This window comes from Pseudophryne corroboree, chromosome 4, assembly GCF_028390025.1.
Source record: "Pseudophryne corroboree isolate aPseCor3 chromosome 4, aPseCor3.hap2, whole genome shotgun sequence".
Lineage (NCBI taxonomy): Eukaryota > Metazoa > Chordata > Amphibia > Anura > Myobatrachidae > Pseudophryne > Pseudophryne corroboree.
The window spans coordinates 722,756,929-722,773,771 of NC_086447.1; the positions used below are offsets into that span (position 1 = coordinate 722,756,929).

At 44.2% G+C, this 16,843-nt stretch overlaps 1 protein-coding gene across 3 annotated transcripts in view; it reads left to right on the forward strand.

The window, feature by feature from the left end:
• Positions 1-16,843, forward strand: part of TMEM178A (transmembrane protein 178A) — a 216,913-nt gene that overhangs the window by 46,571 nt on the left and 153,499 nt on the right. The gene's annotated exons all lie outside the window — the stretch shown is intronic.

Consider the following 16,843-nt stretch of genomic DNA (forward strand, 5'->3'; position numbering starts at 1 on the left):
TAGCCAGCTTTAGAACAACATCCCTTTAGCTTTCTCTGTTTTATTGATTGACCTACTATCTGAAATCCACTTGACATTGACTTTTGTATGAGCGTTGCCTTGGGCTGTATCCAGTGAGCTGCATGCTGGACGGATGTAGTCACTGGTGAGGAAGAATAGTGTAGGGACCCCATGTTGTGCAGAGTGCATACTGTACAGTAGTAGGACAGATTTGCACTGACACTGTTACGTATAGAGTGTGTATATTTCAGAATATGGAAAAGCAAATTCTTAGATGTTGTCCACTACTTAGATGAACATTTACATTTGAATAGTCAACAAAGTTACATTTGAGTATGTTGTAGACTGCGTTCACTCTGCCGCTTTCTGGTTGTTGTTGAACTCTAACAACCAGTATCCTCTGTTCTTTCTATATACAAGCATTGTATTTTGCTGTATAAGCAGAATAAAGTACACAATTAGGAATATCCTGTTTATGTAAGTGGCATGTTTAAAGGGGTCCAGTATGACTTATCAATAGACGGGATGCTGGTGGTCAGTATACGGACAGTGGCATCCCATCTATCAGAATGCTATTTAGCCCCCTAGCCCTCACCTGTTCCCTAACCCTCCCTTGTGGGTGCCTAAGCCTAACCCTCCCCACTTGGTGCTTAACCCTCCCTTCTCCACTGCCTAAATCTAACCCTCCCCGCTTGATGCCTAACCCTAACCTTCCCTTCTATGTGCCTAACCATAACCCTCCCTCCCCGGTCCCTAAGCCTAACCTACCCGTGCCAGCACCCTAACCCTAACCCCTCTTCTGCTGCCTAGACCTAATCCCCCGCCCCCACTGTCAGGATGATTGGGATGCCGGCAGTTGGTATTTTGATGCCGGCATCCCGTTTGGCGACAGTATTTTGACACCGGGATTGTGTCCTCCCTTGGGATCCCGACGTTGGTATAGCGACCGCCGGGATCCCGTTCATCAGGAAACTAACTGCTTCCCATTATAAGAGCCACCCTTTAACTAGCATTACACCTACTGTATGTCGGAATTATGGCACCAGCATTGTGAAGTTGACAGACTGGTGACATAGTGCATGTTGACCTCCTGACCTCGTACCCCGAGGAACATTTATATGTTTTCAATACACAAGCATATTCATCCACCTTGTGCAACAGACACATTTGTACAGGAATGGAGTACATAGCTTATATAGTTTTTGATGTAGTGTGCAATGTTTGTCTGTTTGTGAAGCGTGTCTTGCATGAATTTGCACATTGCATGCTTTGCAAATAGTGCATATTTGCATAGGAGGCGGGGCCAAAATGACGCAATTGACACTCTAGGAAGTTGGCCGGATAACGGAGGGGTGCACACTCATCTGGGTGCGTTGGGGACTACCCGAAAAATGGATTCTCCCACAGGTTCCAGTAGAGTAGGCAAGTATGGATTGTCCTACTGTCTGGAAGCTACTCATGTTCTTCCATAAAATCAAGTGTATCCTCTTTTTTTTTCCATTTAAAATTACTGCATGACAAAACTTTCACAAAAGCAAACTTGTAAAAAGTTGCCCCCCCCCCCCTAACTTTCTGTCTGTGCTCTGGTGATGGGTCATTACTCATTAGGTGGTAGTAACAGGGCTGCCATTAGAATTTGTGTTGCCCAATACAAATGAAACATGCTGCTGCTCCCTCTCCAGGCACACTGGCCTGTTGGATGCAGGGGTATAAAATGGAGCTCTGAATAACAGAAAACAAATGAACAATTAAAAAAAAACAATTTTATGGATTAAAAAGGGCTTCATTCTAAGAATGGAACATTAAAAAAAGATTTATTGTGGTGGTACATGTAGTGCCGTGGTATATGTTGAATAGACTTCCCTACTCAAAAAGTAATTTTACCTCTGGCCAGGTTACCACCAGCGATAGCAGTGTTTTTGCCAGTTGTATCCTTTTCAAATGAAAAATTGCATTTATTAAAGGGAAACTATTATTTCTGATCGCAGCTATCTTACATAGGGGATAATTCCAAGTTGATCGCAGCAGGAACTTTGGCCCTCATTCCGAGTTGTTCGCTCGTTGCAGAGTTTCGCTATATTGCGATTAGTCGCTTACTGTGCATGCGCAAGGTTCGCAGAGCGCATGCGGGTATTTATTTTACTCAAAAGTTAGGTATTTTACTCACGGCATAACAAGGATTTTTCTTCGTTCTGGTGATCGGAGTGTGATTGACAGGAAGTGGGTGTTTCTGGGCGGAAACTGGCCGTTTTATGGGTGTGTGCGGAAAAACGCTGCCGTTTCTGGGAGTGGCTGGAGAAACGGGGGAGTGTCTGGGCGAACGCTGGGTGTGTTTGTGACGTCAAACCAGGAACGAAACTGACTGAACTGATCGCAGTGGCAGAGTAAGTCCCGAGCTACTCAGAAACTGCTAAGAAATTTCTATTCGCAATTATGCAAATCTTTCGTTCGCAATTCTGCTATGCTAAGATACACTCCCAGAGGGCGGCGGCTTAGCGTGTGCAATGCTGCTAAAAGCAGCTAGCGAGCAAACAACTCGGAATGAGGGCCTTTGTTAGCAGTTGGGCAAAACCATGTGCACTGCAGGGGAGGCAGATATAACATGTGCAGAGAGAGTTAGATTTGGGTGGGGTGTGTTCAATCTGCATTCTAAATTGCAGTGTAAAAATTAAGCAGCCAGTATTTACCCTGCGCAGAAACAATATAACCCACCCAAATAGTACCCATTCTATGTAGAGAGCAAATGCAAGGACATATACTAATAAAATCACCTAAGAATGTTAACATCATGGCTGCTGATATTGTGGTGTTGACATTATGAATGTCAACATTGTCATTGTTGACCTTTTGATTATATACATCTTTACAGATGAATGCAGATGTTTTTCTTCCAGAATGTCAGCTAGAACATTTTGACATTTACATTAATATGTTTATAATATTCACAATAGTGTCACAGCTTAAAGCATTTTTATTGTCATAAAACAAGGAGTATGTGGTTTTTAGGTCCCCTGATTGTGCCACCACTGGATGATTAAAAAGAAGCTTATTTATTTGGAATTGAGGAAAAGCAGAACATTAACCCTCACTTCAATATTTCTGGACTGTAAAATATATATCTCAACCTCTTTATGCTTACTCTGATTCTGAGTCTTAAAGTGCAGTTACAGTATATGGGGGGTCATTCCGAGTTGATCGCTAGCTGCCGTTGTTTGCTGCGTAGCGATCAGTTTGCGTGGCTGCTAAAAACTGCTAGCGAGTGATCAACTCGGAATGACCCTCATAATGCGCTCACACGGAAAACATGCAATTACGTTTATGTGCTGATTCACACAAATCTTAAGTTCAGCAAAAGTAGGATGTACATGTAATTGGGTGTGAATGCATAAATCAAGTTGAAGGATAGAATCTATCAGTGCATTAATGATCACTAATAACACAGTGCAGTTAATAGCAGTTAGAGGTTAGATCCTGAGTATGTTTTCACCACTATTAACCAATACAGAGTGGTTTTTCCTCACATTTACCAGTCAGTGCTAATCTGCTCCCTATTCACTGCCAGTTGTATCTATATAAGGATCAGTTCCCATCTTACACAGAGTTTATTTTATTTTTTCTCAATAGATTTCAAGCATGAAGCAAGATTTGTATTTTTATTTTTTATTTTTTTGCAGTATGTGTTTATTTTACAGTATATTTTGGCAGGTGCACTGCATGTTCCAGTGGTCCCTTGATGTCACCCATGAGTACATGACACCTGTAGGTCTACATTTACCAGCATAGACCTACAGTTGGGGGATGTCAAGGTATGCTGGGACCAGAAGTACACCAGCAAATTAAAGCCTACAAATGTGACCCTTTCCGCTAGGTGCAAAATACTCTGCTCCTGGACTTCCAACATAATATACTGTATGTTGAAACACCCTTATAATCAGCCCATCATTTCAGCACAGGTGACTGCAATTGTAAATTAAGTGGGAAGTCCAAGAGCAGAGCATTTTGTACCTGGTGGAAGGGACCATGTCATAGGGTCTGCTTAAATCTGTCTTTTCCATATCTATAACTACACAAGCCACTGTCTTGGTTTTGGTGGTGCCCTAGTGTTGCCATATTTTTAGCATGTGTCTGTATTCCCTTAGGGTAGTGTTCCCCAAATACAGTCTTCATGGCATACAGCAACGTTTAGACATCCACAGGGCCCGGGCACACTGATTGCATGCACACATGGTGGGGTGAAGACAAATAATGTAAGAATTACACTTTTAAAACCATGAGATGCCTTTGACTGATGAGGAAAAAAGAAAACATTTAAAATTTGCTTAAAAAATCTATCCCGAATCTAGCAATATCAGCCCAAAATTGATTCTTCAGTGGGCAGAACGCCATCTGCCGGCCATATCCGCAGTGTTTATTCCGGGGTCCTAAACTGGAAAGCGGACTTTCTCAGTCATCCGTACATCAGTTCTCAGTTCATACCGGAGAATGATGCCTCCATCCAGAGGTGTTTCAACTTCTCGTGGTCAAGTGGGGCCTTCCAGATGTGGACCTGAAGGCGTCTCGACACAATCACAAGGTTCCGGTCTTCGGAGCAAGGACAAGGGATCCTCATGCAGCGTTCGTGGATGCTCTGTCAATCCCATGGAACTTTTGGCTGCCGTATATGTGTTCCCTCCGGTGTCACTCCTGCCCAGAGTAATACGGAAGTTCAAGCAAGAAGGAGGAAACCTACTTCTGATCGCTCCAGCGTGGCCCAGACAGCACTGGTTCTCCGATCTACAGGGCCTCTAGCTAGATCGTCCCCTTCTACTTCCACAACGACCAGACTTCCTCGTTCGGGGCCCTTGTGTTTACCAGGATTTGGCCCATCTGGCTTTGACGGCATGGCTCTTGAAGTTCCGTCCTGAGGGCCAAGGGTTTTTATGAGGCGGTCGTTCAAACTATGTTGAAGGCCCGTAAGCCGGCTTCTGCTTGGATTTACTATAGGGTCTGAAATGCTTACTTTACTTGCTGAGCGTCTCACAATCATGACGTTTTCAAGTTTAGCACGGCCAAACTGTTGGCCTTCCTACAACAGGGCCTGGATTTAGGCCTGCGTCTGGCCTCCCTCAAGGTTCACATTTCTGCCTTGTCGGTGTGGTTTCAGAGAAAGATTGCTGCCCTTCCTGATGTTCATACATTCACTCAGGGTGTGTTGCGGATTCAGCCTCCTTATGTACCTCCTGTGGCCCCTTGGGATCGGTCAGTGGTGCTGGAGGCCTTGCAGGAGTCTCCATGTGAACCCCTTGCCTCTGCTGACCTTAAGTGGCTTTCCCTTAAGGTGCTATTTTTGCTGGCTATTGCTTCAGCTAGAAGGGTATCGGACTTGGGTGCCTTATCCTGTAAGTCCCCCCATTTGATTTTTCATCATGACCAGGCGGTTCTTAGAACGCGAATGGATTATTTACCCAAGGTGGTGTCTTCCTTCCACCTTAAACAGGAGATTGTGGTTCCGGCCTTTAATTCTCCTGAGTTGTCTTCCAAAGAGCGGTCTTTGGATGTGGTACGGGCTCTCTGTATCTATGTGAAGAGAACATCTACCAGCATAGACCAGCATAGACCTACAGTTGGGGGATGTCAAGGTATGCTGGGACCAGAAGTACACCAGCAAATTAAAGCCTACAAATGTGACCCCTTCCGCTAGGTGCAAAATACTCTGCTCCTGGACTTCCAACATAATATACTGTATGTTGAAACACCCTTATAATCAGCCCATCATTTCAGCACAGGTGACTGCAATTGTAAATTAAGTGGGAAGTCCAAGAGCAGAGCATTTTGTACCTGGTGGAAGGGACCATGTCATAGGGTCTGCTTAAATCTGTCTTTTCCATATCTATAACTACACAAGCCACTGTCTTGGTTTTGGTGGTGCCCTAGTGTTGCCATATTTTTAGCATGTGTCTGTATTCCCTTAGGGTAGTGTTCCCCAAATACAGTCTTCATGGCATACAGCAACGTTTAGACATCCACAGGGCCCGGGCACACTGATTGCATGCACACATGGTGGGGTGAAGACAAATAATGTAAGAATTACACTTTTAAAACCATGAGATGCCTTTGACTGATGAGGAAAAAAGAAAACATTTAAAATTTGCTTAAAAAATCTATCCCGAATCTAGCAATATCAGCCCAAAATTGATTCTTCAGTGGGCAGAACGCCATCTGCCGGCCATATCTGCAGTGTTTATTCCGGGGTCCTAAACTGGAAAGCGGACTTTCTCAGTCATCCGTACATCAGTTCTCAGTTCATACCGGAGAATGATGCCTCCATCCAGAGGTGTTTCAACTTCTCGTGGTCAAGTGGGGCCTTCCAGATGTGGACCTGAAGGCGTCTCGACACAATCACAAGGTTCCGGTCTTCGGAGCAAGGACAAGGGATCCTCATGCAGCGTTCGTGGATGCTCTGTCAATCCCATGGAACTTTTGGCTGCCGTATATGTGTTCCCTCCGGTGTCACTCCTGCCCAGAGTAATACGGAAGTTCAAGCAAGAAGGAGGAAACCTACTTCTGATCGCTCCAGCGTGGCCCAGACAGCACTGGTTCTCCGATCTACAGGGCCTCTAGCTAGATCGTCCCCTTCTACTTCCACAGCGACCAGACTTCCTCGTTCGGGGCCCTTGTGTTTACCAGGATTTGGCCCATCTGGCTTTGACGGCATGGCTCTTGAAGTTCCGTCCTGAGGGCCAAGGGTTTTTATGAGGCGGTCGTTCAAACTATGTTGAAGGCCCGTAAGCCGGCTTCTGCTTGGATTTACTATAGGGTCTGAAATGCTTACTTTACTTGCTGAGCGTCTCACAATCATGACGTTTTCAAGTTTAGCACGGCCAAACTGTTGGCCTTCCTACAACAGGGCCTGGATTTAGGCCTGCGTCTGGCCTCCCTCAAGGTTCACATTTCTGCCTTGTCGGTGTGGTTTCAGAGAAAGATTGCTGCCCTTCCTGATGTTCATACATTCACTCAGGGTGTGTTGCGGATTCAGCCTCCTTATGTACCTCCTGTGGCCCCTTGGGATCGGTCAGTGGTGCTGGAGGCCTTGCAGGAGTCTCCATGTGAACCCCTTGCCTCTGCTGACCTTAAGTGGCTTTCCCTTAAGGTGCTATTTTTGCTGGCTATTGCTTCAGCTAGAAGGGTATCGGACTTGGGTGCCTTATCCTGTAAGTCCCCCCATTTGATTTTTCATCATGACCAGGCGGTTCTTAGAACGCGAATGGGTTATTTACCCAAGGTGGTGTCTTCCTTCCACCTTAAACAGGAGATTGTGGTTCCGGCCTTTAATTCTCCTGAGTTGTCTTCCAAAGAGCGGTCTTTGGATGTGGTACGGGCTCTCTGTATCTATGTGAAGAGAACATCCTCCATTAGGAAATCTGATTCTCTGTTTGTACTGTTTGGTTTTCACAAACGTGGCTGGTCTGCTTACAAGTTCTTACCATAAATCTTGTTGTTGTTGTTTTTTTAACCAGCTTGAAGTCTGCAACCCTCACACTACCAACTGTAATACAGGTTGATTGACCGGGTTGTAACTTCTGTTGCTTCACCTCCGCAGGACCTGTCAGCAGCTTCCTTTGGAAGAAAACAGAGACATGTCTTTACTGTTAAATTAGGAGAGATTAAGCAGCAGCAGCAGCAAACAACAGCAGCAGCAGCCTCTTACACTGTCTGGGCAGCAGCCTGCATAACTATGTTGGAATATATATGCCCATCCCCCTCTCAGAGATAAAGCCCGCCTCAGCTGCGTGCCTAAAATAATATCTAAAGATGGCCGCATTGAATTTTTTTAACCACATCATTAAGAACAGATAGTGCCAGCAGTGTCCCACTCAGCCGCCAACCAGCCCTTGTCTGCTCTTCGCTGTATAGCCGTCCACTAATAAACGGAGCTCTCTAACTAACTAACTAACTAACTAATGCTAGCCTCCCTTATCTCGGGTACCCATCCCGCCAGAGCCTTTACGCTGAGTAGCCTTTAACCGCCGCCTCTCTATAGTGTTACTATGGAGCATTCTGTTTCCCCGGACTCACCGCCTAGCTGCAGTGCCCGGTCCCCTGTATGTTGCTTTAGCTCCGCAGGAAAAAACAACTAACTGACGAAAATAAGCTCTGTCGCTTAGCTGTTTGCAGCCGCGGTACAGAGCGCCATCTACTCACTGTCTTCAGCTGCTTCCACGCTGAACTTTCCTCAGAGAGATGCCGACCCCTTCGAACAGGGTCTTTGACTCTCACTTCCTAGGACACTGTTGCCCCCCTTTTTAATAGGTTGGCTTGTCTCCTGATCTTTTAAAAGCAAATTCTTTCTAAGTGGAGCAGGATCTCCTTTTCCTGTGCTGTACCTCTTAGCACAATTTTTCAAACTGAGGGGTAAGGGGCGTGAAGGGGAGGGGCCGGCTGTGCTTAATTCTTTATGTAGATTGAGCCACCTCTGGGCTGCATACTTCACACCCCCAGCTGAAGTGTTCCAGTGTCCCCTAGTGGATGAAAGAGAAAGTCAGTTAATAATCCTACTGTTATAACACTAGGGGTGCAGGTACAATGTCCGGGGGCAGCCCAGCATGTCCAGGAATGTCGGGCATGCCCCCGGAGTGATGAAACCAAGACGTTCCATGACGCAACGCGCCTTCTCCCCAAGTTCATACCACTCCCTATGATTTGACACCTCTCCCTTAGATTTCAGGCATGCATATGGATTTTATACAGTGCATCAGGTGTCACCGACCATCAGCAAGATTGCTGGCTAGCCTGATGTGTACCCAGCCTGAGATATTCATCATTTGTGCTAACCTCCATCACACATGGCTGACACCTATGGCTCTGCAAATAGGTTATGGGCCCAGACCATCAGCGTGTGAAGAATAATGATTCCAAGAATGCAGCTGTAACAAAATGAAATAAAAGGATCTTAGTGCAGAAAAGACCTTTATTCATACCGTGGTTTAAAATGTACAGTGTGTATGTACAGTGCAAATATACAGTGTAAAAGCTGGCCAGTGGTCACTGGAACTGAGTGGAGGCCAGGTAGCATTCTCTGGAGTGGATTGAGTGCTGGCCAGAATGCTTTGCAGTGGAATGGAGGCATGTCACAGTCTCTGGGGAGAGCTGGAGACTGACTAGCAGTCTCTGTAGTGGGCTAAAGGACTCTGTAGTGGGCTCATGGTCTATGGGGCAAGTTGAAGGCTCACCAGCGAACTCTGCAGTGGGCTGGAGGCCAGCCAGCAGTCTCTTGCTCAATCTGGAGGCACGCACCATCGCTTTGCTTGAACAATGCCAGGTAGCAGTCTCTGGAGTGAGCTGGAGGTCAGTCAGTGGTCTTTGGAATGGGATGGAGGCTGCCAACAAGCTTCTGGAGTGGTCAGAAGGCTGGCCAGAGGTCTTTGAAGCCTGATTGAAGCTATTCGGCAGTCTCTGGAGTGAGTAAGATGGCAGCTAGCAGTCTCAGAAGTATGACTGCAAGGTTTGTAGATAACATTGCACTGGACGGCTAATCCTCAGCTTGGAGGGGAGCCTGAACTAACTGGGATAAAAAGGACTAAATCCCAAACAGTAGCTCATGTAAACTCTGAGAGGCTTGTGGATTTTGTTCTACTTAATGCTAATTAAAATTCTTCAAAAAAAGGGAAGTTGGCTCTTCTTAATCCATGTTTCTTTGGACATGTGACAAATATTCTCTGATCACTTCTAGGCCGAGATGTAATGGGAACCAAGTTTAGCATTCGGGAAAAAAGATGCACCAAGTCAGACATTTATAATGTGCAATGTTTTCCCGGAACTCGCGTGCATCTTTTATGTTCCCAATGCAATTTGGATCCGACTTCTCATGGCATTTTTAGATCAGTAAGTGACTGATTTTTTCAGACAAACCGGAAAGCGTCTTAAAATATAACAGTTGCACAGTGTGGGGAAAAGTCACCCATTGGCACCCAAAAGACCCATGATTGAAGCAACATGCACCCTATATAAACCCCATTCCTCCAGGATGCATAAGCAGATCCTGCTGGTAAAAATATGCGGCATGCCTATATTCTGTGTGTAATTGTGCTGTATCTACATATCAGATTACAGTATGATACAGTGTTTGCCAAGACTATGGTCTTGAAAATGAACTAGGACACTATTATGGGGCATAAAATTAACAACTGCTGCAGAGAAGTGTCTCTCTAGAAGCATTGGGACAGGGGCCCCTTCAAAATGGTGCTATGGAGCCCTGAAAGTACTGGCTACGTCTCTGGGTGACACCCGGGTGCGGCCCTTGGGACGCCACTGCATCTGGATACACCTTTTTACCGGGTGCTCTTGTCCAAAGTAGAAAACATCCGACATTTCAAGAATTCAGACGCTATTACATTGGCCGGGTTTAAAAATGTCTGACTTTTGCCGCAAAATCGGCCATTTTACAAAGTTGGGTCAAGCTCGGTTCCCATTACATCCGGCCATAGTGTTTATAACTATGCTCAGGGCTGTTGAGATATCCATAGATATCTCAACCCTGACAAAAAATTTTTTTATTATGCGCTGCGCTGTAAAGGAGAACATTTGTACTCCGCAGCTGGCCTTGGTCCCCTCCAGACCTCTAAAAAACAGACCCGGTTATTTAGCACCTTTACTCTCTTCTCTCAACGCCCATATACACTATAAGTGCATGTTTATAGGTCTCTTCAGAAGTGGAGTAATTAGTACTACAGTACCTGTGGTTTTTTTAGAATGTCTGTAAGCAATGAATTTATATGATTTGATCTCCAGCAATTGGATATGAAAAACATGCACTGTCAGGGTTTCCTGAGGATTGGATTTGAGATACTGCTCTAGAGAACTCAGCCGCATGCTGATAAGAGATCAGTGGAGATGTACAATACCTTGGAAAGAGATAAAGTGGAGATAAAGTACCAGCCAACCACCTCCTAACTGTTATTTTTCAAACAGAGGGGCAGATGTATTAAGCCGGGAGAAGTGATAAGTGAAAGGTGACCAATCATTAGGGGCTAGAAAAATGATAGCATACCCTCCAACATTTTACAGATAAAAATCGGTACAAATTAAGAAAAGGGGCGTGACCACAGGTAAAGGGGGCGTGGTCACGTCCCCTTTCCTATACTTTCAGTGGAAGTTTGGAGAGCCAAAAATCGGTACAATGAAAAAAAAGGTACTGTACCTGCTAAATAGGTACAGTTGGAGGGTATGTGACAGATAGGATCTAATTGGCTGGTGCGTTATCACCTTCCACTTATCACTGCTTTATCACTTCTCCTGGCTTAATACATCTGACCAAGAGACTTTAAAATGACAGAGAAGATGCTTGGTTGGTACTTTTTCTCTATCCAAGGCTTGATCCAGTACATACACTGGCGTATTTATAATGGGTGAAGATATCGCTGCGATGCTGCAAGAGGACGGTGCATCTGGGATTGCAAATGTCCTCCAATTGATGGTGCTGGTCTAGTTATGCAGTAGTCTGCAGTAGATGTCTGTTTAGAGGCTCATTGCATTTCAGTGTGGATATACCCACATTTGCCTCTGGAGCATATGCTATAACTTGGCAAATAGCCGCTATTTATACCTCCAACATTGGAGCAAGATCTTCTTGCAGCAGGGACTGGATTGCTTATCAAATTCATGGACTGGGTAACAATCTCCTATTTGCTGGATGTTATACCGGAATGATCTGCATGAATATATTTGTCTGCATCCAGTGACTGTGTCTTTAAAATTTAAAGGGGTACACTTGGAGGGTTTTTCAGCGTTGTTAGCAAACCAAAAAAGTTAGCAATTGGGAAAACCATGGGGGTCATTCAGAGTTGTTCGCTCGCTAGCAGTTTTTAGCAGCCGTGCAAACGCTATGCCGCTGCCCACTGGGAGTGTATTTTAGCTTAGCAGAAGTGCGAACGAATGTATTGCAGAGCGGCTACAAAGGTATTTTGTGCAGTTTCAGAGTGGCTCAAAACCTACTCAGCGCTTGCGATCACTTCAGACAGTTCTGTTCCTGTTTTGACGTCACAAACCCGCCCAGCGTTCGCCCAGCCACGCCTGCGTTTTTCCTGGCACGCCTGCATTTTTCCAAACACTCCCTGAAAACGGTCGGTTGACACCCAGAAACGCCCACTTCATGTCAATCACTCTGCGGCCACCAGTGCGACTGAAATGCTTCGCTAGACCCTGTTCAAAACTACATCGTTCGTTGTGTCCGTACGACGCGCGTGCGCATTGCTCCGCATATGCATGCGCAGAACTGACGTTATTTAGCCTGATCGCTGTGCTGCGAACAAATGCAGCTAGCGATCAACTCGGAATGACCCCCCATGTGCACTGTGCATGTTACATCTGGCCCTCCTGCAGTGCACCTTGGTTTTGCCCAATTGCTAACCTTTTTGCTTTTCTAACAACTCTGAATAACCCCCTTAACCATCATATATACTGCACAAGGAGAATAGATATTGGCTTCTCTATTCCCCCCTAATAGACCAGTTTATGGACTTCATACAACACAATTTCAGCTTTAATACTTGCTTTTTAATGTTTCTAGTACCTATGTATTGATATTTTATTATATTGTATTGCTTTTAATAACCGAACTGCATTGTGCATACATTGTAAATAAACCCAGTGTGGTTTATATAGCAAGAACGCTATTCTCCCCCTTTTTGAGATTGTAGTAGGAGTGCGCTTTTAATAGTTACATAGAAACATAGAATTTGACGGCAGATAAAAATCACTTGGCCCATGTAGCCTGGCCCTTTTTTCATCTTTTAGGTAACCTCAATCCTCTATCCAAAGCATGTTTAAATTGCTCTACTGTTTTAGCCTCTACCACCTCTAATGGGAGACTATTTCACTGGTCCACTACCCTTTCTGTGAAGTACTGTTTCCTTAAATTTCCCCTGAACCCCCCCCCCCCCCCCTCCAGTTTCCGGTTGTTCTCACATCCCTAATAGTGACCTAAATAAGCAGTGAGATGTCAAACTGATAGAAAATGTGAGAAAATCTAAGTGTCAGCAGGACTGTCCCAGTGGCAGGCTACAGAGCTGATCTTGTCAGAGAAATATTTTCATGGCTGTAACAGTTCTGGCAACCTCCATAGGCTTCTTTAGACAGAGTCCTTTTCTTTATATAAATCTGTCCAACAACATGTAATATATACACGTAGGGCCTAATTCAGATTTGTACATGCACCCCAGGGGTTAAAGTGGGGGGGAACGAGGTGGAACTGAGTTCCACCACCTGTAATGGTAGGGAGAACTAGTTCCACCTCCTCCATTGCCGTGCACAGTAATTCCAACAGAAAAGCCCACCCCACCATCTGCATCAATCGATGATACAGGCGGCACTAGTGTTGCTGATGAGCTGCAGCCACCTACTCCTTCCTCAGGTCCTGGTGGCTCCATGGTCCTCCTCCATGAGTTCTACCACCTCACCAGGACCACTTTAAGCCCTGATGCACCCGAAAGTTTAATTACAAATCTGATGGTTGTGGGGCTGAGCAGGCGCATGTGCAGAACGGGTCCATATTGCTCACAGCCCCATGTCATCCACATGCCGCAGCGTTTGGTGGAACAGGGATGCAAGGGCAAACGCACAATTTCTTTTTTTTTTTTTGGGGGGGTGTGATGTTAGTGTATTATGCTTAATATTTGTAGACACTCCATTACTAATCTGTGTAAGCCTAAAACTTCAGTGATGGTCCCTGGGACCAGGGGGATGCTGGGAAGTGGGTGGTCCAGTGTGTAGTGTGTCTGGAGTTGGTGATGGAATAAACAGCACAGCAGTGAACTCACATGTCTCTGTGTCCTTATGACTGGATTTACAAACATATGAACAAAACATGGTGTCAGAAGAATTTTAACTTGGACTGCTAGTGCTCTCAGAGTGTGAAAGAATCCTGCAGAAGTCTGTAAGGCTGTGATAGTCAGTGTCTGCAAAGCCTGCCGTGTGCTCCTCTCTTCAAACAGTGAGTAACCATGGATAAACTAGCTCCTCCAACCGGCATGCTGATGTCTGGTAACTTGTCTGAAAACTGGAAAAGATTTAAGCAAAGGTTTAATATATATCTTGCTGCATGTGGAGCTGATACAGAGGCTGACAAAACAAAGGCATCCATTTTCCTCCATGTGATAGGAGAGGATGTGCTGGACATTTATAATAGTTTTCAGTTTGATGAGGGGCAGAATATGGTGCTATCTTCTATAATGCAAAAGTTTGAAGATTACTTTGTGCCAAGGAAAAATGTGACATATGAAAGATATAAGTTTTTCACATGTGATCAGAAGTCTGTAGATGGATTTGATCAGTATGTTACAGAGCTGCAATCACTCAGTAAAACCTGTGAGTTTGGTGATTTAAAGGATTCACTGTTTAGAGATCGTATTGTCTGTGGAATACCTGATAATGGACTCAGAGAGAGATTGCTGGGAGAGCAAGACCTAACACTAGAAAAGGCAGTGACTATGTGTAGATCTGCAGAAATAACTAGATATCAAGCCAAAAAGTTACACAAGGAAGTTGATGCTGCTGTCCATGTAGTGCAGAACACAGAGCCAAGCAAACCTCCATTCTCAAGAATGAAGCAGTCTAAGCCACAGTCTAATAAGGAAATGTGTAGTAGATGTGGAAATGCTCACAATCCTAAAATGTGCCCTGCTTATGGTAAAACCTGCGTGAAATGTGGTAGACTTAATCATTTTGCCAAATGCTGTAAAATGAAAAGGGAAACAAGCAATGTGCATGCTGTTAAACAAACAGAGGAATTCTTTGTGGATTGAATTGAACTTTGCAGTGCAGATAAGAAAGAATGGATTGTTCCTTTAACTGTGAACGAGATTGTCATTCCCTTTAAGCTTGATACTGGCGCACATGTGAATTTAATATCGTTTCAAGACTATAAGACTTTTAGAGTAAAACCTAAAATTCATCCAGCCAAAGTGAAAGTTACAGGGTACACTGGGGAGGAAATTCCTGTGAAAGGTACATGCTTAGTGACACTGAAATATAAGGGACAACAGTTTAAAACATCTCTACTGATTGTGGATAAAAATGTGCAACCGATTCTAGGATTAAGTTCCTGTGAGAAACTAAGCTTGCTAAAGAAAGTTTTTATGGTGACATCACAAGTAGAAGATGACTGAAAATCGATGTTTACAGAATACAGAGATTTGTTTGAAGGTCTAGGTTGTTTGCCTGGAGAGCATAAAATAAATATAGACACGCAAGTTTCTTCAGTGATTTACCCCTGTAGAAAAGTGCCGTTCGCGCTGAGAGAAAAACTGAAATAAGAGTTAAATCGCATGGAAGCCTTGGGTGTGATACAGAAAGTTGATGAGCCTACTGAATGGGTAAGCTCCTTAGTAATTGTTGAAAAGAAAAATGGACAACTCAGAATATGTGTAGACCCCAGAGATTTAAACAAAGCAATTAAACGAGAACATTTCAAACTACCAACCAGAGATGAAATCATGTCGCAATTTGCGGGAGCAAAATGGTTCAGTAAATTGGACGCATCTTCAGGATTCTGGTAAATGAAGCTAGATGAGGCTAGCTCAAAGCTTTGTACATTTAATACACCAGAAGGTCGATACAGATTTCTTCGACTACCATATGGAATATTGTCTGCTCCAGAAGTATATCACAAAAAGATACACATGATTTTTGAACATATTCCAGGTGTTGAAACAATGATGGATGACATTATTGTCTGGGGATCTACAAAGAAAGAACATGATTCTAGAGTGAGACTAGTAATGGAACTTGTCAAGAAAGTGAATCTAAAGCTAAACAAGGACAAATGTGAATTTGGCGTGAATACACTTACCTTTATGGGCGACGTGGTCTCGGATCAAGGTGTAAAACCAGACCCAAGGAAAATATCAGCCATAGTGAACATGGAACGTCCTAACAACAAAGACGACGTCAGAAGATTCCTAGGAATGATTACTTACTTAGGAAAGTTTATTTTTCAACTCTCTGAATGAACAGCCTCTCTTAGATGGTTGTTGGACAAAGATAACGAGTGGATGTGGTCACATGAACAAGAAGAAAGTTGGCAAAACTTGAAACAGATCATTACAGAGCAACCAGTGCTAAAATTCTTTGATCCTGCGAAAAGAATAAGAATTTCAGCAGATGCTTCGCAATTTGGCCTAGGCTCAGTGCTGTTACAAGAACATGAGGATACATGGCAACCAGTAATCTATGCATCAAGAGCACTGACAAGTGCTGAAACAAGGTATGCTCAGATAGAAAAAGAACTTCTAGCGATCACATATGCATGTGAGCGATTTCATCAGTTTGTGTATGGTCAAACATTTACCGTGGAAACTGACCACAAGCCATTGGTAGCTATCATGACTAAATCATTACATGACTGTCCCATGAGAATTCAATGAATGCTTATCAGACTACAGAAATATGATGTACACTTGCTGTACTGTCCCGGCATATACATGTACATTGCTGATACACTTTCTCGTGCTGTGGACAAAAGTGAAGGTTCCAAAAGTCTGATGGATGAAGAGATAGAAGCCTATGTTAATTTGATCGTAGCTTCTCTACCAGTGTCTCTTGCAAGACAAGAACAGATTAGGAAAGAAACTGAGACAGATGACACAATGAAAGTGTTGAAAGATATCATTCTTAAAGGTTGGCCAGCAGAAAAACATGCGTGCCCGCTGTCTATCCATGATTATTGGATGTACCGCAGTGACCTTACAGTTGTCGATGGTATTATTTACAAAGGCAATAGGTTTGTCATACCTGCATGACTAAGAAAAACTATGCTGTGCAAGATACATGAAGGCCACTTAGGAGAAGAAAAATGTAAGCGGAGAGCGCG